The sequence below is a fragment of the Balaenoptera musculus genome, chromosome 16 (assembly GCF_009873245.2).
Source record: "Balaenoptera musculus isolate JJ_BM4_2016_0621 chromosome 16, mBalMus1.pri.v3, whole genome shotgun sequence".
Taxonomy (NCBI): Eukaryota; Metazoa; Chordata; class Mammalia; order Artiodactyla; family Balaenopteridae; genus Balaenoptera; species Balaenoptera musculus.
The window spans coordinates 20,503,239-20,515,380 of NC_045800.1; the positions used below are offsets into that span (position 1 = coordinate 20,503,239).

Genomic DNA, 12,142 nt, shown 5'->3' on the forward strand with positions numbered 1-12,142 from the left:
GGGTGAGGGAGAATCTCCACTGTCCTGTCTCCTATCTAGAGGCCACAGCCCACCAGATGTCGTTATCTTTATGGAAGGGTACAGAGCGAGGCTCCAAGCTTGAGACATTAGTCAAGGGAAACAAAAGGGAAATTTGGAAGGTAATTCAATACTGTTTTAATGTTAGACACCCCTCCATTAAATATCAACACATTCAACCTCATTGGCTGAGAAGGCTGCTCTCCTTCTATTCCTACTTACCTTGGAGTGATCTTAAGAATTATGACTCAGGGAACTTTGTTATAATCCCGCCTTGGGAGAGTTTGTGCAAGAGAAGTTTTCTTGAACTCTATTGGAAACATCAATGAGGATCTATTCTTATGTTGTCTTCAAGGTAGGCCTGTCATAGACACAGAGGTCAAATTTTTAGTGATGTTACCATGAAAATAGCAATGGAAAACACACACACACACACACACAGGAATTATTATTATTATTTTTGTAATAGGCATTAATTGTCCTGAGAGTCATTAATTTAGTCATGGATATCTATTGTCTAATTCCTATGTACAAATAGCAGTGTTACAAAGTCTACGAGGACTTAGAAATTTGAAGACATTTTAGCCCTATTTTTTTTTTTTGAACATCTTTATTGGAGCGTAATTGCTTTACAATGTTGTGTTAATTTCTGCTGTATAACAAAGTGAATCAGCTGTATGTATACATATATCCTCATATCCCCTCCCTCTTGCATCGCCCTCCCACCCTCCCTATCCCTAGCCCTATTTTTTTTTTTTTTTAATTTATTTTTGGCCGCACTGGGTCTTCGTTGCTGCATGCGGGCTTTCTCTAGCTGCAGCGAGCAGAGGCTACTCTTCGTTGCAGTGCGAGGCCTTCTCATTGTGGTGGCTTCTCTTGTTGCGGAGCACAGGTTCTAGGCGCGCGGGCTTCAGTAGTTATGGCACGTGGGCTCTAGAGCTCAGGCTCAGTAGCTGTGGCCCACGGGCTTAGTTGCTCCGCGGCATGTGGGATCTTCCTGGACCAGGGCTTGAACCCCTGTCTCCTGCATTGGCAGGCAGATTCTTAACCACTGCGCCAGTAGGGAAGCCCCCATCCCTATTTTTTAAAAAGACTGGCTTTTAAATAAAAACTTAGTAATTTAAAACATATTTTTAAAATTCACCCACCAAAGATCTTCATCTGAACCTTTAAACAGCAGTTGAGATTCTGGGCTGATATGATCTTACAATTGAAAACTTTAGATACTGGAGGGGACTTTGCCGTCTACACAACCCCTTCATTTTAAGGCTCAGTTGGCTGAGAGGTGGCTTGAATAAGGATCATGTACAAACGAGCGGCAGAATATCCAGTACTGGAGCTGAAGTTGGCTAACTTCATTTAGGTTCATTCGGAGACACTAAAACGCACATATCACCACCTCTGGGCTCCGCCTAAAGGTGAAAACAAGACCAATGTTGTCTGGTACCTGTGGGGGATATCTGTGTCATCCTTGGCCTTCCGCATATTTCTAAGTAGGGCTGCAAAGGTGAGCAAAATCCAACACAGGGCTTTCTCTCCTGGAACTCGCGGTTTAGTCTTTCTGTCTTCAAGAAGTCTGCAGTATTTTGAGGAAGCCAAAACACACCCCCACAAACCTGCGGAACGTGGCCTGTGGGAAAGTGTTCTTTTAAATAGGATGAGGTGCACAATGAGAGAGGAGCACTTTCGGAAGTCGGGATCCGCAGCACACACAAGATCAGTGATTAACATCATTTTCTGTCCAGGCCAGGAAACACACTCTGTGCTCCAGGTCAGGTCAAGATGCCCCCAGAGAGAAGGAAGCCTCCACCTCACGATATAGTGCCAGCTTTGAGATTGTAAAGTCCGCGGGGTTAGAGCAGCCGGCCGGCGGTGCGCCAGCTAGTGGGTGGGGGTCTTGGCGGCGGCGGGGCACCCAGTGTGTCCACAGCCCATGCCGGCTCACTGTGGGGAGCCTGGCGCCGAGCTGGACCCCTCGCCGCTCCGGCTCTGCGCATGCGCTCTGCAGGCGGCCGCGTCCGGCTTGCCTCGCGAGACCGCAGCTCCAGCCCTCGTGGTGGCGCCTTGCTCCTCGCCGGTGGTCGCCACCTGCCCGCGAAGCCTCGGTCCGTCCCCACCGCTGCCCGACTTGGTTGGAGTTGGGGTTCTGAGTGACTGCCCCCTACAGCCGGCCAGCGGAGAGCCCCGCGCCGCCATCCCTGGTCCGGGATCCCTTCTCCGCTCCTCTCCGCTCCCACGATGGAAAAAGTTGGCGCCGGCGGCGGCTCCCAGCCGGGCTGAGCGCGCTCCTCGCCTGCATGGGGCTCTGGGTTCTCCAGGTACTGGGTGCCTGCGGCGGCGGCTCCTGCTGGGCCCCTCGGGCCTAGGGTCCCCACCCCCAGGGGACTTTCGTCCCTCACCAAGGCCAAGAGGCCGGGCTCCTGCCACTCCTTTGCCTCGCTCCGTGCGCTCCCTAATCTGAGGGGACCAAGGCGAGGTCGCGGACTGCGACCCCCGAGAGCCGGAGCGCAGGACCGGTACCCAGGCGAAGCCACCTGCCTGGAGCTGGAGAGCTAAGGCTAGTCAGTATCGAATTGGCTCTCGACAGGGAGACTCCAAACGCGTCTTAAGACTTGGTGCACTCTTGTGGCCACGAAAGCAGCCCGAGGAGAGGAGAGGTGAAGGGTGGAAAGGGTTAAAGGTGATCTCTTGGAGAATGTGAGTAGGTGGGGCTTCTAAACTCCGGAGTTGCTGCAAACTTAGAGCCTTTGAGACCATCTTCTACAGAAGTGATAGTTCCTTCTGCAAGAACTACCTCCATCCCACCCAATCCCCATGTTCCTTTCCAAAGCCCAACCCTGACAGAAACTTCACAGTGAGCGGACAGTGTGACCTGTCTCCCTGCTCACAGGGGTGTGAAGACCAGGCAAAGAATTGGGAGCAACAAAGTGTCAGGGCTATGGAGATGATAGAGTTAAATTTCAACAGGCTGTCATTCCTTCCAGGGACTTTACTTGCTAGGCTTTCTTGTGGGCTTAAGTTAGACCAAAAACTCTCCTGTTTGTAGGGTAATTTAGATGAGGATTCCCACCCCTTCTGCCTTCTTCCCTCAGAGGGGAGGAGAATGCCAGTGGACAGTCTGCCCTTAGAGATTCCCTTTTTGCGGGAACTCACCACAGGCGTTACAGGGAGGGAACTCTGTGGCATCTTCTCGTGGCATGGAGGGTGTGGTCAGACTGTCCAGCCTGAGCATAAGCCACTGTTTCCCGGTGTGATCGCTCCTAGGAAAAGATATCCCAGTGACAACAACCCCCTCTTGTCCCATTGCCTCACCTCCTGTAATGAAGAGAACAAAATCATAGCCTTCCTTCCAGCTTTAATGGAAGGAGGAAAGGGATTGTTGTATTCCTGCAGGCTGAAACTGGGGAGAGAGGCATGAGTAGGCTTGGGCTAGACACAGAGCAGGTGGAAGCCAGTAATCTTTGATCTTTTCCGGGGAGGTTTTATGTTTTTGAGAAAATTCTTCATCTTTTCAACCTGAAAGAACGGTTACAATTTAAGCTGATCCTAGAAATTTTAACTTCTTGAGAAAAAAAAAAATCTTGGATGCAATAGTTAAAGACTATTTTAAAGTGTTCTCCAGGCATTGAGAACATTAATACCAAATAAATGTATCCTTCATGGTGTTTTCAGTTGTCACATAATTGCCAGAAACATTCCCAGAGGGATGCCACTTTTAGTTGTGACTCATTGTCAGCTGGTAATGAAATTTGTGAACACTTTAGAAGTTTTTATGAATCCCTTTGGTGTCCAGGCACAGATTGCATGAACACAAATCATAATAGCAGTTCTTACACCATCAGTTAATTTTGCCTGCTTTTGAACTTCAAGTAAATATGTACTATTTTGGATCTGGCCTCTTTTGCTCAACATTATGTTTGTGAGATTCATATGCAGCTGTCCTTTTAGCAAGCAAGTATTGCTTGCTAAAGAGTAACATAATCCTATGAATATCTTAGTTTGGTTTTAACTTGGTTTTAACTTGTTGGTGTGGTACAACAGAAATAAAATGTCAAACATATTTTATCAGACTCCTACTGTGTACCCAGACTCTGTGCTGGGCACTAGGGAGACATAGATGACAAAGTTAGGGAAGCTGTTTCCCAAGGGTTATCAGTCTAATATGAGAGTCTTATTAACCCAAGACCATTACATTGTGACAAATGTTGCAGAACATATGTGTAAGAGTGATAGGAACACAGAGCTGACTGGGGGTCACATTCTCTAGGGCATTGTCATTGTCACAGAGGAGGCAAATATCTGCTAGTTCTTGAAGGATGAGTAACAGCTCAGCCAAGTAGAAATTTGAGATGGAAACTTGGAGGTTGTTATAGGAAGATCTGTCTCAGTTTGGCTCTGTCAGCCAGACTTGAGATGTGGTCTCTGAATCCAGATTCCTTCTCTGTCATAGTGAGATGTTCTGCGCTACTCAGCCTCACGGGCTTCTGGGTGAGATCTAAGGAGTTGTTGTTATGATACATTTCTCATGCTAAGAGTGCTGTTTATGTTACCAAACGCAGGTCCGTGTTCCCGACGCACAGTGAGGCCAAACGATACCAAGACATCGGAGTTTGGAAGAGAGACAGTTTTATTGCAGGGCCTTGCAAGGAGACAGGTGTCACATGCCTTAAAAACCCCGAACTCCCGGAAAGCTTTCAGCAAAGCCCTTTTATAAGAAAGGTGAGGGAGGGGTGTGGTTAAGTTGTTGCAAACTTCTTCGTGTCAGATCCTTTGTTCTTGAGGTCAGGTCGCGGTCAGGTCACGATGTTCCTGTAAATTTCCACCAAACAAATGTTATTCTCTGTTCTGACAAGAAAGGGCAAGGTCCCAAGGCACAACTTTCACCCTCCGAGGCCCTGGCTTTGGGGGGGCTGGTTACCCTGCCCAGGAGCATTCATCCAGCACCCAGTCTGCATCCTCCCGCCAGTGCCCAGGCCCAGCTGGGGAGGCAGATCTCAGCTGGTGGCATCCTCCTGGACAGGTCCCTAGACTCTACCCAGCCATCATCACTGAGGGAGCCAGGCCCCCAGGACCCAGCCTCCTCAGGCTGCCCAAACGGCAGGGGCCAGGTCCCAGGGACTGAGACCCATGCAGACTGCCGCTGCCATTAGGTTGCAGAGGCGGGGATGGGGGAGAGGTTCACTGCCACTTTAAGGCCTGAGCCTGGACTGTGGGCAGCCTTGGCGAGGGCTCAGGAGCCCTGAAGTACACAGCCCCAGCCTGTTCCCCAGGCCCCCCCAGCACACCCGCTGGCCTGAGGCTGGAAGGCCTGGAGGGCCCCGGGGAGAAGGCTGCGATGTACCTCTTACCTAACTGTCCCCTGCTGGAGGACAACCACCCACCCGACCTTTGGCCTAACCTGGGCCTTCCACCTGCAGCGCTAGTGGTCTCCTAGTAGCAGTTGCCTGGTAATGGTAGCGCCATCGGGCCTGCTAAGGGCTCTGTACCGCACCTCTTCTATCACACTGTCGTGGTTGCCCAGTAACAGTCACGCGGTAAAGGCTGCCTGCCAATAGCTGCACGCCCACCCCGTCCCTATTACATATAGAGATAGCAATCATCATTAACTATAAATAGATTCATCAATACTTATTGAACACAATCCATGTGCCAGGAACTCCTCTGATGATGGTATCAGGAATGGAAGACGTAGCTCTCCCACCATGGGAGAGCTATTTTTATGTTATGTTATGCATATGTTATGCTTTTTTTTTTAAATTGGGGTATAGTTGTTTTACAATGTTGTGTTAGTTTCTACTGTACAGCGAAGTGGAGTTCCCTACAATATACAGCAGGTTCTCATTAGTTATCTATTTTATGCATATTAGTGTACATATGTCAATCCCAAGCTCCCAATTCATCCCACCCCCTACCCTTTATGTTATGCTTTTTACAAGATGCCTTGAAAACTGGTAGTTTGTGTGAGGAGTAGCTGCAAAAGTGAGGAAACCACCGAGGAAGGGTGGTGAATATAGAACCTGTCAGCCTCAAAAATAAAATAGCCAGTTATTTTACCAGCAAAATAGGTTTACTTGGGAATAGCAGAGAATTGCAATTCGTGACAGGCAAGCTATGATGAATTATAGGCAAATCCAAATAGACAAAGGGAAGGTCAGCTTTTATGAGGGTTTAGGAGGAACTTGGGGAGCGTTGTTTTGGATAAAAGTTCATTGGAGAGGAACAAGAATTTGAGGTTGTGGCAGTTTCTTATTGGCTGCAAGTGGTGGCTAATGCATTGTTGCTGAGGCAGGGAGATGCTTAAAAGTAAGAGATGAAATTTCCATGTGAAAAATGTCCTTTGTACTAGAAGAAAAGTAGTATTCTTATCATCATGGATAAGAAGTTGAGACTGAGAGAATTTTACACAAAGAATTAATTCTATCCAAACAGACCTTGTTAAAATAATTTTTATTGTTCTTCTTCCTGCTGGTTATGCAGGCAGCCACGAGTGGTACATGCATGAGAGCTTTCCCTTCAGGGATTCCTGACTCCATTTTAAATGAAGTTTTCTTTTATTTATTTTCACATTTCCCTATTTTGGTCAAGATCTTTCCTCGAAAGCATGGCTGATCAAGAGTCAGGTTGTCCATATTTAGTGGTTTTTGTCACTTTGGTACCAGGAAGGACCTTTCGTGGTTGTCATGTTTCATGTCAGAGGGAAAGCGCATAGCAATTGGAAACCATTGAAGCCACATTTGAGTAACAAGGAGGGGCATGAGGAAGAACTCTCAGGGATTTCCCATCTAAAGTCTATATCCCATCTAGGTTGTAAGCATTAGAGATCATCTTGAAGCACTGAGCTAACGTCACCCTATTGGGTATGTCGTTTCTAAAGGTTTGACAGGCAACAGGTACAGAGCTTAAAAATAACTATGCAAAAACAGTAATTATGCAAAGCAGAGTTAAAAGTAATTTAAGTCCAGTTTGTATGATGTTAGCCAGCTAAACAGATCAAAAGACCATAGAGTATCAGGGGGAATTTGTTATGATCAGTGCACTTGTTCCCTGATCGTGTGTAATTGAATTTCTGCCTCTCCAGAAGTATTTATCCATGTGCAACAGGTGGTATTTTCTAGCATACAAATACCTCCTTGTTTAGCAAGTAGATAATTAAGGGCCATGCCATTGTCTAAAACTACTTTATCCAAAGAGTCACGTGATCATTGTTGGCCTGCTACTGCTTTGGCCGTGGAATTGTCTTGCTCTCCTAATGTTAGGGAGAAATTTTGGATCATGTGTTCATTGGCACTTATTCTGATCTTAAGGAGAAAGGCTCTTCCTGTGGAGGCAAACCTGGAGTCATGTATGCCCATGGGTAGTTCCTGTTAAAGGTGGCCATGGAGGCTTAATGGGGTGGACTGTGGGAGGCTTCAAAAGTCTTACTTTGTAGCTGATATCAAGGGGATACTGGGTGAAATTAGCAGTAACACTTGTGACAAGTGAAAAAATTTGTTACAGGATGGACTAAATGGTCACCATTGTCAAGAATTGATTGAAATTTCTGGTGGCAAGCCCAACAATTAGGTAAGTTTCCCCCTTTTGTAATAGATGGAGAAATGCAGATAAGGGTGTTTCTTTCCAAGAAAAAGAGGGAGAGGATTAGATAAGAAGTAACTGCGGGAAAAAGGTATACAGGTCTGGTCCTGACACCTTGAGAAAGCTGTCTCCTTCAGCTGTCTTCTGCTTCAATTCCTGCAGGTGAATTTGATTCGGAAGTCTCCAGTGCTTGTATAGGACTAGATGTCAGGTGGAGCCTTCTTTAGCTATAAGATGTGCACCTAAGGCTTGAGTCTCTGAAGTTTGGCTGCCATTTGGGTAAAGTGAGGAGGACCTGGTATAGTCCCTTCCAAGGAAATTTAAGGGCAGTCTTTGTTCTTACTGATTCCAAATCAAAAGGGTGGGAGAAAATTGGAAATAGTTTAGAGAGATTTCTAGTCTGATATTTGAGGAAACCAGAAGAGTTTAGTATCCATTCCAACTTACAGGTGTATAACAGAGCCTTAAAGACAATTAATAGGATAAGAACCTAATATCTACAAAGATGCAAAACTAATTTCTCTCTCCATAATTATCCCCCTTTTTATCAAAGATGATCATAGTAAAACTAATTTGTTTACATTGAAATGGCCTGATTATTTACATTAATGCGGCAAGAATAATGATTGACCATATAAGCTCTTTTTAAGGTTACTTTGCTGGAACTTTACAAGCAAGGTACTAGGCTGATTTTTCCCAGCACTTCCTTAAAATTGTTTGGTCATATCTGAGTCTTTGTATATCTCTCTCCAATATGACATTCTAGTCAAATTCTTGGTATTGTAGCCAGTGTTTCCGATTGTGTCCTGTTACAAGGAGAACAGGTTCTTATTGAACTCATGCAAATGACTATACTGCCATAAAAATAAGAATACTCAATGAGAGTTTCCAAATTCTGGAGAGATCAGGCAGAGAGAAAAAGTAAATGCTTCATTTTTGTTTACAAGGTACTTTTTATCAAATTGCTGTGAATCATAGATAGCCTAAGAGAAAATGTTTCCTTAAATATGGAAAACTAAAATGTTAAAAAATTCAGCAATGTTTCAAATAAAAAAGTCATATTATAATTATTCTCTTCAGTTCATTTAGTCCCATACAATTCTTGTTGGTTTTGATCTTTTTTTTTTTTAAGATTTATTTTTAATTAATTATTTATTTATTTTGGTTGCACTGGGTCTTAGTTGCAACATGCAGGATCTTCGTTGTGCCATGTGGGATCTTTTAGTTGCGGCATGCGGGATCTAGTTCCCGGGCCCCCTGCATTGGGAGCGCTGAGTCTTATCCACTGGACCACCAGGGAAGTCCCGGTCTTCATCTTTTGTTAGAAGTTTTGCGAAGCCATCAGTTTCTTCATTAGAGTTCTGTAAATTCTTACCTAGTTCAGTGGTATGATCTGAAAATTTATCAGAAACCTGTATTCTTCAGTACTTGTCAGAGTCCTTTCCATGAATCTCTTTGAAGATGACACAGTTTTGCAGGAACACTTTTGTAATGTTGTTTTAATATAAATTTGAGGGTGAAACTAACCAGCATGGATTCCTACTGCTTATCAGGAAAATTCTGGCTGGTTTTCCTGTTTTTCAATTTAGCATTGTATCATAAGCATACTCTGCAATGTTACAAATAAGTTGGTCATTTCAAAACAAACCTGCAATGGATATATTTGTGTCTATTACTTGTTTATTCCTTGCATTATCTTTTTAATGTGAAAATTACAAGAAATATGCACACTGGGTCAAAGAGTGTGAATTCTGTATGTCATTGTGCTTTCCTGAAAAGTAGTAACAATTTATGCTGCTGCTGGCAATGTATGAAAGTGCTAATTTTATTACATCTTTATTTACATGGTTGATATTATCAGTGACAAATATTTCTACTATCTTCCTGGGTGAAAAACAGTACTTTCATGTTTTAATTTTCACTTCTCTGATTACTAGTGAGAATAACATTGTTCCCTTATTTTGTTTAAGGGAAATCCCCTATTTAGTTGGGATTTCCAACTGATTTTTCTGTTCACAAGGCAGGAAGGTAAAATAGGCATATATAAACTGTAGAATGTGCTTCTTAACAGGGTTACGAATCCAAAATCGCTACACCTATTTGAGCAGAGTGGGAAAATTGATGAAGTTGTGATGTGGGGCAGGGGATTCAAGAGGTATAGATGCAATAAAGGTTTTCAATCCTGAGATTTTTTTTTTTTTTTTTTTTTTTATTCTTCTTGGGAGGAAGGAAATGTGGAAGCATGCTGTATCTGCAAGTGCTCAATTCAGAGTGGCAGAATTCCCAAGGAAAAATTCTTTCTCTTATAGGTTCTGCTTCAATGTTCTCATTTCTTTTCTTACATATTTTCTTTTTCCCATCCTAGGAAACTAATTCTTGGCAACATTCTAATGGTCACTTTCTGATTAGTACCTTTTAGAACTGACAAGTTTTAGCCTGACATTTTCTTTCCTTCATTTCAAGGGTCTTAAGATCCAGCCTTGTTACTCCAAGATGATTTCTTGCCAGGGGGTGGCAGCCTGTTGCTTTCAAGAGAAGCAGGAAGAAGCTTTTGCGTGTAGAGGGCGGGGTGGGGGTGGAAGGAGTATGGTGGGTAAGAGATAACTGGAATTTGGGGGCAGATAAAAGCTGTTGAATCTACTTGATAGTAGGATCGATTTGGCAGTTTGCTTGAACAATTTTTAATGATGACTGATTTATACAAACATATTGCATAAGCTTTAGGATTACTCTTGGGAAGTTTTGGGGGGCACCCTGCAGAGAAAAACGTTTATTTGATATATTTTTTTTTCTGCTTCCAAACTCTCACAAAGAGATTTGATTTCATCAGAAAATACAGGCACTTGGCCCTCCCCGCTACCTCCCCAGGAGTCCACCACCCTGAGTCAGAGGATAAGTAGCAGTGGGGTAATCTCAAACTCCTCTTGCTAAGGTTAAGGTTTGCATTATGCTTGTGACCATTTCATCCATGTTTGTTTTAAATAGTGGGCCTGAGAGAAAAAGGAGGGTTTTTCCTTAATTCCTGGAGGAGAAGTAATTATGATCATTCTATTAAAAGTTTGGGTGAATCGGGGAAGCAGAACCCCCAGAGCTATAATGGTCCATACACTGGTTAGTGAGGTCTCTCAGTTTGTCTTTGCACCTCCAAATAGCTTTGCCTAAGCCATTTTTCAGGGAGGTAAGGAGCCGGAGAGCATGGAAAGAGCAGCAAATGATGATTAACTAAGCTGGGGTTCTCTCTTTTTTCTTTTTAAAGATTTTTTTGATGTGGACAATTTTTAAAGTCTTTATTGAATTTGTTACAATATTGCTTCTTTTTTTTATGATTTGGTTTTTTGGCCGAGAGGCGTGTGGGATCTTAGCTCTCCGACCAGGGATCGAACCCACACCACCTGCATTGGAAGGCGAAGTCTTAACTACTGGACCACCGGGGAAGTCCCTAAACTGGGGTTCTTGATCACAGTCCACCACCAGTTGGCTGAGGGACTAGATGGGCACTTTCACGTCTCTCTGGCACCAGACTTTCAACTACAACAAGAGAGGACTGTGCTGGACAGTCTCCAGGGCCAACTCCTGCTCTAAAATTCTGTGAGGCTTCCATCTTTCCTGTCTTAAACTTCTTCAGGCAATCCAATCCCATCTTTTAAAATTAATATTTCCTTAAAATGGGCTCTGGATACATAATGGGTTGTATATTTTCTTTACATTTCCCTCACTGGGGACAGTAGCATATTTCTTACTTCTCTGTGAGTATTTTGCTCCACAGGAAGGTTCTCCTGGTGAGAAAGTTAGTGAGCTCAGAAGGTATTCTTGTCAACTTTTTGTGCTTCCTTTAGTTGGCTGAGAGAGCCCTCTGCATTGCCTGTTCAGGTCCATTAGATCGCTAAAGAGCAGTTCATTCATTCATTCAATCATGCATTATTCATATTCTCACAAATATTCAGTGAGATCTACTGAGTTGCAGGTACTCTGCCAGCTTCAGTAGTGCTTCCTAAGGACTGTTTGAGAGTCTACTACCTTTCTCTTGCCTAAAAACGAGTCTGTCTACATGGGTGGAAGATCCTCAGAGTCTCAGAACTTCTCTAGAGGCAGGAGTTGCAAGTGAGGGAATAGCCAGTCCCTCCATAGAACCTTCCCTACAGGCTCCCACCCTTATGATTTAAATCATAAGGCACGCTGCTCTGAAGGTGAGTGGGACAATCCTGGGCAAAGGGAGCCTTTTTCTAATTTGTACAAAAGCATCTTACGGAATGTGGTGGCTCTGCTTCCAGGGTCTAAACATCTGAGATTTTATTCCTTCCCTCCCCCTTCTTGGATTCTTTCTCATATTCATCTTTAGATCTCCACTCCCACAAATGAGAGATTTTGACCCATGATGGACCCTTCCTTTTTTTTTTTTAATAAATAAATAAATTTATTTATTTTTGGCTGCATTGGGTCTTCGTTGTTGCGTGTGGGCTTTCTCTAGTTGCAGCAAGTGGGGGCTACTCTTTGTTGTGGTGACTTCTCTTGTCGTGGAGCACTGGCTCTAGGTGTGCGAACTCAGTAG

At 44.2% G+C, this 12,142-nt stretch overlaps 1 long non-coding RNA gene across 1 annotated transcript in view; it reads left to right on the forward strand.

Moving 5' to 3' along the window:
• Positions 1 to 2,066: 2,066 nt before the first annotated feature.
• Positions 2,067 to 12,142, forward strand: part of LOC118882715 — a 101,582-nt gene continuing 91,506 nt past the window's right edge. The window contains exons 1-2 of the long non-coding RNA XR_005016836.1: positions 2,067 to 2,336; positions 7,516 to 7,581. This is a non-coding gene — a long non-coding RNA (uncharacterized LOC118882715). The remainder of the gene's footprint in view (positions 2,337 to 7,515; positions 7,582 to 12,142) is intronic.